This window comes from Centroberyx gerrardi, chromosome 20 (assembly GCF_048128805.1).
Source record: "Centroberyx gerrardi isolate f3 chromosome 20, fCenGer3.hap1.cur.20231027, whole genome shotgun sequence".
Classification (NCBI taxonomy): Eukaryota; Metazoa; Chordata; class Actinopteri; order Beryciformes; family Berycidae; genus Centroberyx; species Centroberyx gerrardi.
The window spans coordinates 8873078-8885973 of record NC_136016.1 but is presented as its reverse complement, the minus strand read 5'-3'; the positions used below and the strand labels follow the sequence as shown (position 1 = coordinate 8885973).

The 12896-nt window shown below is 44.6% G+C and overlaps 1 protein-coding gene across 2 annotated transcripts in view; it reads right to left on the bottom strand.

Moving 5' to 3' along the window:
- The window catches only part of ptprea (protein tyrosine phosphatase receptor type Ea), a 53086-nt gene that overhangs the window by 16765 nt on the left and 23425 nt on the right, over nucleotides 1-12896 (bottom strand). For both annotated transcript variants that reach the window (XM_071907939.2, XM_071907940.2), the window contains exon 2: nucleotides 8509-8809. The gene's annotated coding sequence lies outside the window, so the exon portion shown is untranslated. The remainder of the gene's footprint in view (nucleotides 1-8508; nucleotides 8810-12896) is intronic.

Sequence of the window (12896 nt, the reverse complement as noted above, 5' to 3'; positions counted from 1 at the left end):
ATAGCTACAGAATGGGAGGCCTCCGCTGTATTGACAGGAACTAGGCTCCTACAGAGACTAAATAGTTGTTGTGATGACAGCAGGGAACAGGAATTATTCCCTAGGCCTAGCCACAAGCCAGCCTAAACCACGAGCGCTTAATCTAAACCAGCGACAACACAAAACTCATGTCAACACAACAAGACTGAGTAAAACAAACATATGTACATGATATTGGGACATAGTGGAAAGACTGCGGTGCAATTGATAAAGGGACATTCAGAGGTCTCCCAAAACACAGCATAAACACACAGCATTAAATCTAAATATATGACAACAGTTTAGCCACTGTTCTGTGCTCCCGGGGTATGTACAGTGTGAGTCAGACTCTGTCCCCGCTGATTACAACCTGACACCTCTAAATACCTGCTTACCTCACAGCAAAGTGTGGCCCGCAAAAGCACAAACACGCACACATGCAGGTGCACATGACATCACACATACACACACACACACACACACACACACATCTCAGCTTCTCACATTACACACACAGGCAACAGAAGACGGGAGCAGGCCACTACAAAGCCATTTCAGACCCTCTTTCTGCTTCTTTATCCTCGCTCCAAACATCAAAAAGGCAGTATGGGTGTTTTGACTCATTGTCAATCTTGTATCTCTCACAGTTCCAAACCAAAAGCTGACAAATGCTTTTGTCTGACAGCTTTTTGTTTCAGAGGATGAGCCAGCCATCTCTGTGGACTTGTTTTGTTGTGGAGTGCTTCCCTTCTCTCTGTCTTTCTTTTAGACTGGGTTTTAAAAAAAAACAAACCCTGCAGTGACATAATGATACCCCTGCTATTCTCCACCATTGTCTCATGTCTAACTCAATAATTAGCCTTGAAAACCTCACCATCAGAAAGGACAAGCTTGTTACAATCAGAAGATAAGATAGACCAATTGGCTGCACAACTGGCTGTCTTTGCCGCTGACAAGAAACACGGCGTTTCCCTGGCATTGTGTCTTCCCCCAGACAGGGCACTGTCAGTTCCATTGAACGTGGTTTCTCTGGGCACAGAGTCTCTCTGTCTCTTCAAATAAATCAGCTGGGTAATTTGGAAAACGGGGGGTGGGTGGAGGGGTAGGGTGAGGGCGTGGGGGGGTATGTGTCAGGGTGACTGAGCAGTAGGTACACTGAGTCCTCCTAGCAAAGAGTTGCCAGACTGTTTACCCTCTAGGCCACAAGGTCTTTTAAAACTCACAAATCTGCAAGACGGCTCACAACTGGTAACTCAGAGACTCGTGCGTTTCTTCCCACTATTTAACAGGTTCACTCTTTCTATTTGAGTGGGTCGTCCTCATATCACCAGGTCTCTCCGTCTCAGTGCTCTGCCTGTGGGGAGCGGCAGTGTGTAAACCTGGGCTGGGTTGGCTATTTAAAGGACACTGCGCTACATTCAGTCTTGACTGGGGAAATGGAGCCGGAGTGTCCATCTGCTAGCACAGATGCACTACCACTTCCCATGCAATGTAACCCAGTTGGACAAGGTGTCCAATGTTGCTCTTTTTAAACTGATCCATCCATTTCTGCCTAAACTAGCTCTGGCGATGACATCCATAATTTAAATTCAGAATGTATCAACATCAGTCCGAGCATCAATTTTAAATATTTAAAATGAGATTGCTTTGAAAAATGAAGCAGTTTTCTCATCTTGAGACTCACTGGCTTAACATTCACAACACTCACTTGTAGCCTTGTAAGATTTGAAAATATCAACTGAGTGTGAAAGAAGTAGTAGATTTTTTTTGTTCCGTGCACAGGTACACCGCTGTTCTTCACAATGTGTTCCCATGGTAACCTGGGGACCAGCAGTGCTGCCACCAACATGCCACTTGTGGGATGTTGAGCATGTCCGCTCTATTTAAGAACAGCTCCAGCACACAGACAGACACACACAGAAAACCTGAGATCCTGATGTCATTCCAACTATTTGCCAGACCTAACCATTAGGCCCCAGGAAAATAGGGGGGTTCGGTGAAAGGTGTGGGTAGGAGAGTGTTTGGGCAGAACGCTGAACACCCCCGTGTGTGTGCAGTAAAAGACCCTGGTGGTCCTGAAGGTTTGGTTGTGTGCGGCTCAGTGCATAGTCTTGATAATAAGGGTTAGGTTCAGTTCCACCCAGGACCACCTATACTATAGCTATAAACTGTCATTTTACTAGTTAAAGTAATTTTAGCAGACTATATAATCATGCTCATAAGATCTAGAGATCCGTGCTGAATTGCTGTGTCCCTCTGATCTGCTGCTGTATGTATTTCTCACCCCTTTGAGGTTAAGTAGAACACACAACATGACATGTGAAGTGAAGCCAGGGTAATTAAATGCTAACCTCAAATCCTACCATGGGAACTTTAAAGCACTCTAATAAACCAATATACACCAATAATAAATCATTATTGCGGAAGTCAGATAAGGCCAGCTACCACTCACATTTGCTCACGTTTTTACTTACCTTGTAAAGCACTAGGTGACTTTGTTTGTGCTCCATAAATAAAGATCATTAGTATTATTATTACTATTATTGTTAGCAGTAATAGTAGTGTTACTGTAAAACACTCTGCAGTATGTCATACTATCTGCAGCACCATTGTAACAACTCCACCTCTGCAACCCTGCTCTCTTGCCAACCTGGGTTCCTCCCCTCCTGCGCTCCCAGCATTGTCATTAATCAATTCCTGCCTTCTTCCCAGGGCGCCCAGACGCTGTGGCAGTGGTAATGACCTTGGAGACCCGCTGGCTCCGCTCTGCAGTGTCAGCCCTCTACCTCAATGGGAACAAATGTAGCATCTCCCGCAGAGAGCTCAGCTGAACGTGGGAGAAAGAGCGTATGTGCTTACGTGTGTGCGCATGTGTGTGAAACATTTGCTGAATGAAGGGACGAAAAGAGGTCAAAACCATGTTGGCCACTGTCAGCGAGCAAGCTGTGGTTCTGCGCGCTGTACAGCACCAGGTTCAGGACAAAACATCCTGTTGACCAGGATATAGCTGCTACTGTGTCTGACCTTACAAGACCTGCCATTAGAGCAGTCTTTATGGGAAATAGGAGCTTTTAGCTGCTCCATATTAGTTAAAAATAACATGGGACGAGATGAGAAGCGATTAATGCTAATCCTCTTAAATAACATTCCAGCCATAACTATATTATAACATTTGAGAGCAGTTCTCACTTAACTATGTATAAATAGGGTTAGTGTATAAAGTCATGTCTACTGCGTTTATAGCGTTTGGAAGCTGCTGTCACATTCTAGTATTGCATGGAGTCCGACCCCATAATTGGATGGTAAATATTTACTCCAATCTGTGGCTTGCACTAGCAAAAAAGCACATCTGAGCTTACACTTGGTCGGCTTGTTTGAGCAAGTGTGGTTTAGTTTGTGTGTGTGTGTGGGTGTGTGTGTGTGTAAGTGTCACACACACACACACACACACACAATTAATATTTCTCCAAGAGGCACTAGGGCTCTTAATCACTTCTGATCCATAGATTTACAGGCCTGCACACACACACACACACACACACACCCCACACACACACACTACATGCATACGATTCTGCACCAAGCCTGCTAACAATTGGCATGCAGACCTACATTGCTTAGCCACACCATACAGTTTGGCATGCCATGCACACATGGACACATATGCACATAAGCCAACGCACACACACACACATGGAGACACATGCATACCCACAAACACACAGACGCTCCAGCAGGGAACCATGGGAAACACGTGCGCCAGGGCCACCATGCCAGATCTCATTCTACTAGTGGTCTATCATCCACAACATGGTGGTGGTGGTGGTGGGGGGGTCTGAACACGAGGGTCTCATCATCTCCTCCAGGCTCCTCACACCTCTCGACCCGACACTGTTGAACACCGATGCATCCATCATTCTCCCACCCTGACACCTCTGGGATTTACCTCCTTCCCTCCTTCAATTATTCAGAGGCAGAGCAATTATGGGCTGGAATCAGAGCCATCGATGGCCAGCGTAATGCGCGGCAGCTGGGCTGAAAGTGACTGAACCCGCGTTGTGACACTTCTCATTATCGTCCAGCACTCTGTGATTACCGGCACTTTGCACTGAACAGGTATTAGTGAGAGAGGGGTGGAGAGACAGAGAGAGAGAAAGAGAGATGGGGAGAGAGAAGAAGGGATTCTGCATATATCTGGGAGCTTTTCAGGGTGGTGATGTAAGGGAATTTCATTACTCAATCGGTATGGCAGATGTTCTACGAGAGACATCAAGAGGAGTAAAGTACACACTAAATTACAAAAAAAGTGGAACTCGATGAGTTCTTAAGCTTGTCGCTGTGAGGTGAGCACTTGTAGATTCCTTTTTCAGTAGTCTGACTGTATGCTGTATTTCAGATCAAAAAAGTTTTTCTGGAGATTCTTTAGAATTATTGATAATGTAAGACTGCCATTTTATGGTTATCTTGATTAGATAGATTTGAACCTCAAACCTTGTACTTATTCGTATGATGCCTTTATCAGCAGGAAATTTTCTTCAACATTGGAGCAAGATGGTGGTAGCCCTTTAGGCATGTTAACCTCACAGCTTCCCTATGAGGCTCTCTGATTGTTAGTCTCTTTGAATCGTTACAATAAACCAAAGGATAAATGGTGGTGCCCACATTAACAGGTTATCACCTCGTCATCTGAATCTGACTATGAATTTGTCCTCTCATAACTTTTTATCCTCACTAACCCTTTCTGAAATCTCTTTTGCAGAAAGGGTTATCCAGATTAAAGAACAGTTCTATGCAGAATCATAACAGCTGACTCAGAAGCCTTCTGGAAGCCTTATTTTTAGAGAGCATTACTGCCGACCAGAGACTGCCTCCCATGAGAGCTTATAGCTCATTTTATGTCATAGAAATAACTGGTAATTGAGAGGTCCTGTGGGACAATGAGACTCACTTCACTCAAACGAATGGAAATAAAAAGCAGTGTCAGTTCCTGTAGTGATGACAATCCACTAAGCTTTGCTTCTGGCATTAGATTTATTTAACATCAGTTTTGAAGCAGGGACTGGGGCTAAACAGACCTTGCTCTCATAGAAAGCCCCCCTGACACAGCTCCGTCAGTTTCTATCTAAGATAAATTCAGAGAGAGAGAGAGAGAGAAAGAGAGCGAGAGAGAGAGAGAGAGAGAGAGAGAGAGAGAGAAAGAGAGAGAGATAACCACAGTCCTTCAGGATCTGCACAGGACAGACAAGATCTATCAAAAAAAAAAAAGTCCTTTCATTCCCTGAGAGAAGGATGGGGAGGAGGAGGAGGGCAGTGGTGGAGAAACAAGTGATAAGCACTACTGCGGGAGAACAAAAAGCCACTTGATTCTGAGGGAGAAAAAGAGAGGAGAGGAGGAGATGGGGGACCAGGAGGGATAAGTGAACGGCCCACGCTGCGAGGATGACGAGACTGCCAATGTTAACTGCCTCTGCTGCTCTGCAGAGATAGAACAGACCTGTCTGCTCAATGCGGATATACAGTTAGACTATAAAATCCTTGCGCGAGTCTTTAAATGGGATATGGGGGCTGCATTTTCTGGTTCTTGACACAATGTCCCCAGATTGTCAGCATGGGTAGCAACATTTGATTGGGCGAACAGCGCCTGTTGCCATAGCAAACCGCACTAATCACACTTGATCTCCCGAATAACAGCCCTTTATGCTCCCTTATCACACACCCAGTGACAAGAGGTTTCACAAACAACTAGACAAACAGAAGCAACTGTTATTTATTTTCACAAGGCTGGGAAACAATATAGTCCAGATTCACAGAGTATGCAGAGTATGTACAACAACTACCGGTTCAAACAACAGCCTTCTATATGGGGGGACTGGAAGTGGAGGCAGAGCAATTATGTTACCCAAACCCCGACCCAACCTAACACGTTTTCCACAATCCTCTTTCTCAGGATCACAGCCCCTGCAGAGCACATTATGAGCAGCACTTTGTTGATTAAGATTGTGTAACCCTGTTGTTTGGAGTTATTTGGTCTCAGCCTGAATTCTATAGGAATATGGGTCATTCAATGGGGCCTTGGGCACCACAGTGAGCCTCATTGTCCTCCCTCCTAAGCAGGCTTGTCACACGAACGAGAAAGGACACACACACACACCATAAGGAGAGCGAATGACTATTCTAAGTCTTAACTATTGTGTTGCGCGGCCTCTTGGAGAACTCGTTGCCCTCTTGGAAAAAGGAAGTGCAACATCCAGTCCTCGCACACCACCGACAAAAGCTCTGCGAGACGGGCCAGCCTGCTGGGAGAGGCCCGGCCTGCCACTAACAGGTCCTGACAGAGGCAAGGAGGCATGACAGGCCATCAGAAGGCATGGACACACACCAGGCAGGGAGGAGGGAGGGGGGAGGAGGGAGGGCGGGGGGGTTACCACATGTTGGGTACCACTAAATCTCAGCCACAGACAAATGCATTTGACCTGCAGGCCACCAGAGGCAACAGAGAGGTCAAGATCTCAGCTCTATCTGCTAATGTCTGCCTGTGAGATGTAGAGGGAAAAGAAAACTAAACTGAAGTTAAATTGAATGTGAAACTGTTTTTCACCACACCAGGGTCTAATAGATTGTGTTTCTCACATAGGACAATACACTGAGTACCATAAAAGTTTAGACAGTATTTTAAAGTCAATTTGGTTACTTTTCTGTGTCATTTTGATGCAGTGAACACCACCCACCTGGCACTCCACGTGAGATAAAACAAATGCTTATTTGCAAATACTTTGTGACCCAGGTCTGTTTTTCACTGGTGAATTTAAATGTGAAGGTTAAAGACCTACAGTGGACCGCAGCAGTATATAAAGTATAAATACGACAAGGGAAAAAAAAAGCTGTCAGAAAAGTCGAGAGGGCAAAACAACCTCCCAGCTAGAGAAAATGTCCTTGGTATTATGAAAACATTTTCTAAAGTTCATTTGAAAAGCCAAAATGTCCTCTGCTGTCCACAGCCGACTTGGCTCTGTGAAAACCTCAGATTCTGCACGGCTGACATTTGGGATGTGTGATTTGGGTCACATTCCTAATAAAAGCTACTGTATTTGCCCACATTTCCTTGTGTGTGTGTATGTGTGTGTGCATGTGTGTGGGTTTCTGCAGTGTAAGCACATGCTGTCCTCCATCTGCTGTTTGATAGAGACTGTTTCCTTTCCTGTGCAGCGAGCCAACCAGCCAGCCTTCCTGTACTGCTCCGCTCCAGAGGGGAAATGGGAGCAAGGCTGCCACACACTCCTGACAAAAACCCTGGATAAGATACTCACACACGCAGACACAGACAAAGACACAGATAGACAGACACAGCCACACACTTTAACACAAACACACACACACTATCTCACTCTCTTCCTTCTTTTCCCCCTTCCCGTTCTCTCTGCCCCAGTCTTTGTCTTTTATTTTTTTCTTTAGCCCTGTTTTTTCTCACTCACACCTCTACAAGTCACTAAACAGCTTGGTAGGGAATAAAACATTTGAATTGCAGAACAATGAAGGGGATTGTTAAATAAAGGGAAAGTCAATAGCCGGGGCGTTGGGGAGCTTTTGCAGCTAATGCGATCTCTAATCATGAGATCAATACAGTGAAATTTCTATTAACCACTGAGCAGGGGGGATAATCAATCAAATCAAATTAATCTGCAGCTAAATATATGGATCACGTGGACAGTATAAGAGTGTGTGTGTGTGTGTGTGTGTGTGTGTGTATGAGTCCCCTGCCTGCAGCCTAGTTTGACAGAAGCAGCCCATCTAACTGGTTCGGCCCCAGTGACCTCAATTGATGGCATGGATCCTCGGATACTGGGGTGAGACAAATTGGGAAAGAACTGCCCTGATAAAAATTCACTCACTGATTTGTGTGTCTCTAGAATGATTCACTTCCACCTCTGTCCGCTTCACTTCTCCCATCATGTTTAATAATATCTGGAAGTCTTCAGTCCTAATGATGCTGGCTACTTAAATGTCACAATATGCTTGCTAATGCACTCCAACTGTAATTAGTGTACTGTAAAGCCAATATACACTTCGCAAAATAAAGCACACAGCCAACAGTGACTGTATTTCTCTGACTAATCAGATGCACTCAGTACACTCAAACACACTCTCAACACTCTTTCACATCACTGTCCCACTTCCTGTTTCTCGGTCTTCTTAACCAGCACACACGGACAACTAGAGCACTGAAGCTCCAGAATGAGGAAGTGACTGACCACAAACATGCTGGGAACTTGTGATCAAGAACACAAAAGACCATGAAATAAGCAGCAAATCAGTCATCTCCCATTGGAGGTGAATGAGGGTTGCATGTCCAATTGAAATCCTGAAAACAAAAACCCTGAAAAATCACATCCTTGAACTCATACAGATCTAAAATCAGCAGCTACTGCACATTAATAACTTAACAGAGTGCAGAATCAGTGTTAAGCATGTGGACCACAGTGTAATAATTACCTGGACGAGTGTTGATTCACTGTATACTGATTCTCAGATCCATAATAGCGGGTGGGATTGGTACTGGCTGGGTCCAGTAGTCACATTGCTGTTGCTGTTGTCTTCTGGGCCAGGATGGACAGAAGATGGAAGTGATGGGGGGTGAGGTCCGGTCTCACAGTCCAGGGAGGAGAGACGATCTCTGGATCCAGGCGGCGGTGAGTCGCAGGTCTCAGTGCTTCACATCCAGCAGCTCACCAAGCAGCAGCCAGCCAGAGTTTCTGTACAGCGGCGCCGCGAGCCTTAAAGGGATGCTCACCACCTTTTGTTAAATACAGAGGGAGAAGGAGAGGGAACATGTTCAACATTTAATTACACAGCTATTAAAAGGAGAAAGTAAGAGGAGACAGATGAGTAGGAGGAGGTGGAGGAGGTAGTGCTACTCTTCTCTCTAATAGAAATGGTAGTTAGCAGGAAGCAGCGAGCAGAGTGAAGAGCAGAGGACGGCTTCCCCAAAGGAGGGGACTGTGAAGTCTGAGCAGAGAAATAAAAAGAGACCCTAGAGCACTAATGAAATAGTATAAATACCCTTTATGGGGTACCCTTTACATGTAATGATGCCATTTAGCTTTGAGGGAAATTCATAAGGAAGCTTTGTATGAAAATAGTCCTCAGCACCAAAGGAGTGGTGGATATGCCACAATATCTAAGGAGACGCCTAAGGGTGATGTGCAGTCCTTAGGAGAGTTCGGTGAGTTTGTTTATCAGGGTACATTGTACAGAGTGTCTATGATGCAACAAGGCTTCCAAATCAACACTCGCTCACAGTATATCTCACTTTATATCCAGGCTAACCTCATTTAATAACTAAAATATTTAGTTTCCCCTAATTTCTAAATCTGCTGATGGAAAAAATATGCATACATCAGCCCAGATTTGAGGCCTAGTTTTACATAAAGCCTCATTATCAACATATTTATTTTGATCCCTGAAAGAGTTACATATATCACTGAATACATTTACTCCATCAGAATCAAACGAATGGGAGACAGCTTGCTGGCATGTTGTCACATTAGCTTTTTTTTATCCATTCGAGTCGCATGTATGAAAAAATACATACATAAACTGTATGTGGAGATTGTGGTTTGGTGATATGCCATCTACTATATAATCCCTGCTATCACCCTAGGGAGGTCTGAAAGCAGGGTAAGGGGGAGGGGAGGAGTGTGAGAAAAAGGCGGACGAGAGGAGCGCAATTTATCTACCTGGGAACACTGAGCAGCCAAAGAATCCGAGAGCGTGACGCTGTTGTGAATGCGAGAACCTTGTAACTCCAGTTGTGGTGATTCTCATGTTTGAAGGACCCCAGACACGGTCCTCTATGGGTTGAGAGAAATTCTCTTAATATGAAACCATATTATGAAACCCTGAACATTGAAGATCCTCACAGTCCTCAAGCCCATTACAAGGTTGTTTTTCTCAGTTCCTGAAACTTTGATATTTTTGGAGGTACAAGGTTTTCGCCCGACAGCAGCGGTGAGCATACCGAGCGGTTGCTATGGCGACGCTCTTGTCTAGCCTAGCGGAGGAGGAGGAGGGGTGAGGGTGGGGGGTCTCTCTCTCTCTCTCATTCTCGAGGCAGGAACGTCGAATAAATGGCCACATCTCCCACCCCCCCACCCCCATCCCTTTTCCACTGGAGCTCAATGAAAACAGGCAGTCAACATTTGCTCTATGACATCTTGGAAAATGAGGTGTCATGCTTGAGGATTTCCATGACAGCCAAATAATGGCAACAGCTAAAGAGTCTCTGTTCGGAAAGCAGGAGAAGGTGGAATGGAGACGTGAGACAGGAGACTACTCTATCAAAAAAAGATGATATCATTATTCCTGCATAATACACTTTTAAATATTTTTCCATTCCCCCTCTTACACCTACAGTATGTTCCTGGAAAGCGCCGCGAAGGAGTATTTCAATTCAAATATCATCTCGAAGTTCATAAATAAAGTATATGAGGTCTGACAGTGTGGAATCAGATCAAGCTAAATTTTGAATAATAGAGAACCTTTGAATTCAGCCTCCTTAAGATATTTATATTTGGATTTACCAGCTTTCTGTCTGCCACCCTCTAATGCAATTAGGTGCAGAGCATCATGCTTGACAACATCAGAGGAAAAGACTAGCCTTTAACAAAACACATGAAAGCTGCCGAATGCTGACTGGGAGTTTTGTGTGTGAAGTCTGGTTATGTCCCTTTTGTGTGTGGAACAAGTTGTGATTCATTTATAAGGGTCATCAGATGCGCCTTCTCGACTGCTTCGTCCGACTCTCCGGGTCGATACGGCAACAGCACCAGCCAGCCGGCGTTGGACACTCAGAAAATGTGGGAAAAAGAGAGCTAGAGAGAGTGAGGGTGTGTGGGAGTTCATAGAAATTGAGGAATAAGGGGTTTCACACACACACACACACACACACACACACACACACACTCAAGTTGTGCCCTAAAGGTGAACTGAAACATTCAAGCAAACACACCCAACTCCACACCCACACACACTGTTCCGCAACTACTTCTGCCACTTGCCTCTGGATTTGATAATAATGTAGTAAGGGGGGAAAGGAGAGAGACGGATCAAATGAAAGAATGTAAACAAGTCATCTAGGGGATGAAGATGAAAAGTAAGATATCTGACTCAAAGAGAGACTTGCTCAGGGAAACTTTCTTATCTTCATAAAAAAAAAAAACTTTTTTCCTAATCTTTCCTAAACTACAACAACATGATTTTCAAAGGGGTATCAGTTGGTTTGGGGGAGAGGGGAGCGCTGACAGACGGTATGCATTGGTCAAGGCAGACTGTGGTGATAAAGTGGTCATCGTGTATCACAGGTCGTGTATCACAGGTCTGACTTGGAAAGCTATTAGTTTCAGTTTCTTTATCACTTCCTCTAAGTTATACACAGAAAACAACCGCATGTGATCATGCAATTGCGTGTTCATACAGTATATTGTGAAATGACTGTGTTTGACTAACTAACTGGTAACAAAAATGCATTCAGTTGAGGAAAGAAAGTATGTTTTAGTGGATATTAGATTTGAATATTAGATTTTGTCAGTGAAATATTGTTCAAATATTGTACATAATGATTCCCACTATATACACCACTTCAATAAAATGTCAATGAAAGGCATAAACAAAGGCATAATCCCATCTGTTAATTCCTTTCATCTAAACAGCTGAACACTTTGAGTTTTCACACCAGCACAACACATGCAGACATCACACAGAAATAGTATAGCCATGTCAAACCATCTCTGGCACTGGATCTCATCTCTGGCAGGCCAGATGCTAGGTGTGTGTGTGCATGTGTGTGTGTGTGTGTGTGTGTGAGTGTGTGTAGCACCTGGGCTTCTAGAGAGGTAATGCTGTATTCTGGGCTTCGTCCGACAAGAGCCCAGGGTGTAATGGATTGTCCAGGTACAACGTGAGGACTTGCGGGAGATTTACAACTGCAGAGTGAAAAACACACTCTCACGAAAAAGCTTCATATAGCTGTGTGTTATTTCCCCCCGAATAGACCCTAAGCTCAGCTGAAAATACATTAAGTCAAGCTGAAAAATACCAGCTCAAAGAGAGATGGACACTTCAATGGACACACACACACACACACACCTGGCTCTCTCATCCACCTCTCAGGGGTTGTGGTCAATCAGATTACAGCATCATACCGAGATCTCAGAGTGCACCGACACAAATCCACTTATTGAGATAAGCTCCGAGGGCAACCGCTGCCACACACACACACACACACAGCCGGGGAGAGAGAGGGATGTCACTTCACCCACTGAGGAGCCATCTGAGCAGCTATCTGGCCCCAGCATCAGCCCAGCAGAACGGTGTGTTCACAGAAGTCCTCAGTGACTTGCCACACTGTGCCAATTCCATCCGTCATATAGTCAGAAACACAGTGCCTCCATAGACGATCCACTTATAAGTCATTACTGTAATATAGACAGATTCATTCTCAGTCATGCCTGCATATTTTCTCTATGGCCTATTTTCCAAATGCTGTGTGATCTGCCCAATAACACTTAAGCTTGGCTGACGAAAAATAATAAGGCATAATAAGGCAGTGTTAAATGTGTCATGATAAAGCTTTAATTAGAGCAGAGCTCCATAGCAGCAGCAGCAGTAGTCTAGCACCTGCTTCACCAAGTCAGTGTTAGAGAGGTGTAATAGTGAGACAAGTGGCAAGGCTCATTGTGATTAATGGTGTTTACAGCCAAACCTGAAAGGGACACAATCAGCCTCTAGGTGAAAACTGCTGCAGCAGAAATTATAATAAATGGCACCGCAGGAAACAAATGCACGCGTCTGTACTTTATGCCACTATGATTAGATGTGAATAG